We start from the raw sequence: 4615 nt of genomic DNA on the forward strand, positions 1-4615 counted from the left end.
AACCATGAAACTATTGTTGAATGTTGTAAAAACTCACCTGGTTCACGAAAGACTTTCTGCTTACCTGGTTTGGCTTAAGCGTAACTCCAGATCACAGCAATGTGGTTGACTCTTACTTGCATTCTAAAATGTGTGGCAAGCCATTCAGTTCAGGGACAATTAGGGATAGACAACAAATAGTGACCTAGCCAGTGATGCCCTAATTTCATGAAAGAATGAGTTAAAAAAGGTGAAGGTCTATCATGGATTGTCATATTATGAACTTTCAGTCAAAAGTGGACACAAAGAAGCTGTTCAGATGGCTGCCACAAATCATGTGATTTGGCATTTGGGCTACAGACATATTATGTCTCTGGTAAATACTTAATTAAATATAAACATAAATGAGGGTACATATGTGGAATTCACACATCTCATTGTTTTAAGGATGGGCCAAAACCTAAAGATATGGAGTTTCCAAACTGCCTGTCACCATCTTCCAAATTGAACAAAAGGAAGGATGGAAACTCAGTAACCACTATTAATTTCCCATTGAATCACAATGGGCTCCCCATCAAAATTAGACTGGGTGGGCCTCAGAAGAGTTAACCTCAAGATCATGTGATCAAAGCTGGTTTCAGGGACTGCAACCTTATTATCCCAGGATCATTAAATGCATTAGAATCAACAGTCATCAATCAGACTGAGAATCTGTCTCTGAAACTAGCTGTAAGTCATCAACTAGCTAAATTACTTAAATTGTTCCAACCCCAAAGTTCATCCAAGAACCCACCTCCAAAACACTTGGTGACAAGAGACTACGTAACCTACTATGAACTTTTAGTTTTATAAGACTCTCATTTCAGCTTTAAATCATTGAATCCATTCGATAAACCATATGCCTGTCATGTGAAAGGCTGTAAATCATAAATCATAAATTGAATTAACTATAATCTGTAAAGTGCACTATCTATATTCTGTGTGTGTGTGTGTGTGTGTGTGTGTGTGTGTGTGTGTGTGTGTGTGTGTGTGTGTGTGAAACCAAGTGCGTGATATTGTGTTAATTCCAGGTAATTGTATAACAATAAATAACTTAATTTTAAATGCAGAAAAACCTACTGCTGAATAATAATAATAATCTTGAGTGCGCAGTCAGAATGACAAAGGGAACATTGTCATTTGGTAAGAGGCAGAACAAGACCCACACTCTTTGTTGGCGATGTGGGGCTAAAGCATTTCACTTGCAGAAATCAACCTGCGGTGAATGTGCCTACCCTGCCAAGAGAAAGAGGAAGTATAATAGGAGTGCTAAGGCCAAAGGAGAAACACTACTGGTACAGGCTGCATGAGGCACCTGAAGGTGGTGCACCACCAATTCAGGAATGGATTCCGCGAAGGGACCACTCTGAAGCCCAGGCGTTCCACAATGGCTCCCTCAGCACTGCATGAAGTACCAGTGTACCTACACAACAAATAAAGCTATGGTTTGGGAAAAAATTTCAATCATACAGTGCAGAAACAGGCCATTTGGCCCATCAAGTCTGCACCGATCACAAACCCATATATTTACCCATTAGTCCCTCTAACCTACACATCTCAGGACTTAAGGGATAAATTTTTTTAGCATGGCCAATCAACCTAACCCGCACATCTTTGGACTGTAGGAGGAAATTGGAGCACCCAGAGGAAACCCACACAGACACGAGGAGAATGTGCAAACTCCCCACAGATAGTGACCCCAGCCAGGAATCAAACCCACGTCCCTGGCGCTGTGAAGCAGCAGTGCTAACCACTGTGCTACCATGCCTGTAATACACATTCCAAGAGCATAAAAAGATACACTGTTTTCTATACAAACATACTGATTACAGGCAGTAAGAGTGCAAATACATTCTGATCACAATAGGCCCATCAGCCAGAAAGATGGGAGTGGATGAGCCATGATGTGGGTGTGCTGGCGTTTCCAACGCCAGCACATCCACATCATGACTACTATTGACACCGCAAACTGCCGGATCCAAGTAGAGAGGATCTCCAAGAAGATTGCGCTTTTCGACACAGACATCAAGTTTTTACAGAGGTGGATGAGCCAACAGAGGTGAACATGCCTCTGAAATTTACAGTGAATGTGGGGAAACAGGCTTCAGCACATAATCCAGTATTTGCAGCATTTTCTTTTTCTATTTCACTTTTTCAGCATCTACAGCATTTTATTTTAGTCATAATATAGTACAATAGTTGCGTGTAAACTTACTCCATCTGAACACTGTTTTCTTTGGATGCAGACATATACCCCCAGCTGCAAGAGGAGTGGAATGTGCTAGCCTGTCTAGGCCATTATACCCAGGGCCTTGGAGATGAGAGGGCCTTTGTCCTTACCAGAGATGATTATCAGTCTCTGGATACTTTTACAAGTACCTTTCCAGGGGCACAGGGAGGGGGTTCCATTGTTCGTTTGAGAAACCCCCTGCAGCCATTACTGTTAGTGGCTAGTTGTACATTGTGAGTCACCTTCAGTGTCTGTGTATATTTTCAAAAATATACAGCTCAGGGCCTTTTTTAAAAGTCTAAAATTTCCTTATGTAATTCCAGGGGTTTTTTCCCCATTGACATCACACAAGTGATTTGCAGAATGTTTAGAGATTCAGGTGAAAGAGTCTTTCACTGTTGCTGTTTTATCTGGTTGTCACTTCAGTCTGCTGCTAAAGATTTTAGGTTTAATTATGCTTTTAAAATCCATACAGGGGTCCCAGGTATTTCAACTGCTGACAGCAGTGCCTGCACCAGCAAGACTGATAACCAGCAGACCAAGGAAATTTCAATTGCAAAGTTCCAATTTCTGTGTGCTTTTTACAAAAAAAATGGTGGCAACAACACCATGACTTGTTTTGAGGCAATTATGTGTACATAATGTGAAATTAATGAATTACAGAGACGGAATTTCCTGTTACAGTAAAGAAGATAGGTCCTCTTTTCACCCTTTCATGCTTTTGACCAGAACCATGTCAGGTTGGATTATGATGTAGAGGTGCCAGCGTTGGACTGGGGTAAACACAGTAAGAAGTTTCACAACACCAGGTTTAAGTCCAGCCAGTTTATTTGATAGTAATCCCACAAGCTTTTGGAAACGGTGTTCCTTCGTCACGTGTGTGGGAAGTTCTGATCAGAGAAGGGCATATAAAGTCAGATACAGTTTACAGAATCCTGATTAGCATGCAAGTCTTTACAGCTAACCTGCTATTCAAGACTTAAAGATTCAGACAACACAAGACAGCGCTGAGTCGGGAGCAGAGACCGATAGCCAAGTTCCGCACACATGAGGACAGCCTCAACAGGGATCTTGGGTTCATGTCGCACTATCTGTAATCCCCATGACTTGCCTGGTCTTGTAAAATCTCACTTACTGTCCTGTCTGGAGACAATACACATCTCTTTAACCTATGCTAATACTATCTCCACTCACATTGTCTGCATCTTTAAGACTTGAATAGCAGGTTAGCTGTAAAGACTTGCATGCTAATCAGGATTCTGTAAACTGTATCTGACTTTATATGCCCTTCTCTGATCAGAACTTCCCACACACCTGAGGAAGGAACAGTGTTTCCGAAAGCTTGTGGGATTACTATCAAATAAACTGGTTGGACTTTAACCTGGTGTTGTGAGACTTCTTACCAGGTTGGATTATGAACAGAAATCTTAACCCAAAGCAGATGTTAACAACCTGGAGAAGAGTGCAAAATTGGAAGTTTAATGAAACTGATTACATGTTACTCAATCCCCATGAATTCAGTTGTCACCATTCAACCAAACAAGACTTTGGCTGGAATCTTACCATCTCGCCCACTATGGGAACAGGAGGGGGCGAGGGGCAGATCATGAAAAGGTCCTTTGACCTCAGGTGGGATTTTATGATTTGGGGGTGAGTGAGGCTGTAAAATCCTGCCCATTATATCAGTGACAAAAGTCTGCAATATAGAATAAGTCTGACAATCTCCAGATTACAGTATTTAGCAGGAGGGACTCAATGGGGCTGCACAGTAGTTAATACTGCTGCCTCATAGTGCCATGGACCCAGGTTTAATTCCCAGCCTTGGGTCACTCTCTGTGTGGAGTTTGCACTTTCTCCCCGTGTCTGTGTGGGTTTCCTCCCACAGTCCAAAGATCTGCTGGTCAGGTGGATTGGCCATGCTAAATTGACCCTTAGTGTCAGGGGGATTAGCTAGGGTAAATGCATGGGATTATGGGGATTGGACCTGGATGGGATTGTGGTCAGTGCAGACTCGATGGGCTGAATGGCCTCTTTCTGCACTGTTGGATTCTATGATTCTAACTCTGAACCTAACACCAAATGAAACAAAACAGTACAGCATTATATCTTGCTGAGTATTAACTGGATCATCTTTATATTACACATCTTAATCATATGTTTTGAGGTGGAAAGTCTCCTTTACATAAAATGATTATCAGGGCCAGACCAATTTTCCCAGTCATTAATTCCTTATTCTGTTACTCATCATAATCAAGTAAATTTCAATCATGTTCTATGAATTATAAAGCAATTAGTTAAGCTTATTTTAAAACTCTCTAAAAACACAAATAATCAAAGCACTTTGCCTGCCAACACAGGATTCAATTC

General features: G+C 41.5%; 1 pseudogene; it reads left to right on the plus strand.

Moving 5' to 3' along the window:
- Positions 1–1136: 1136 nt before the first annotated feature.
- On the plus strand, positions 1137–1456 carry LOC145352875 (large ribosomal subunit protein eL37-like; annotated as a pseudogene).
- The last annotated feature ends 3159 nt before the right edge of the window (positions 1457–4615 follow it).

Source organism: Carcharhinus amblyrhynchos, chromosome 15, assembly GCF_965287045.1.
Source record: "Carcharhinus amblyrhynchos chromosome 15, sCarAmb.v2.hapA, whole genome shotgun sequence".
Lineage (NCBI taxonomy): Eukaryota > Metazoa > Chordata > Chondrichthyes > Carcharhiniformes > Carcharhinidae > Carcharhinus > Carcharhinus amblyrhynchos.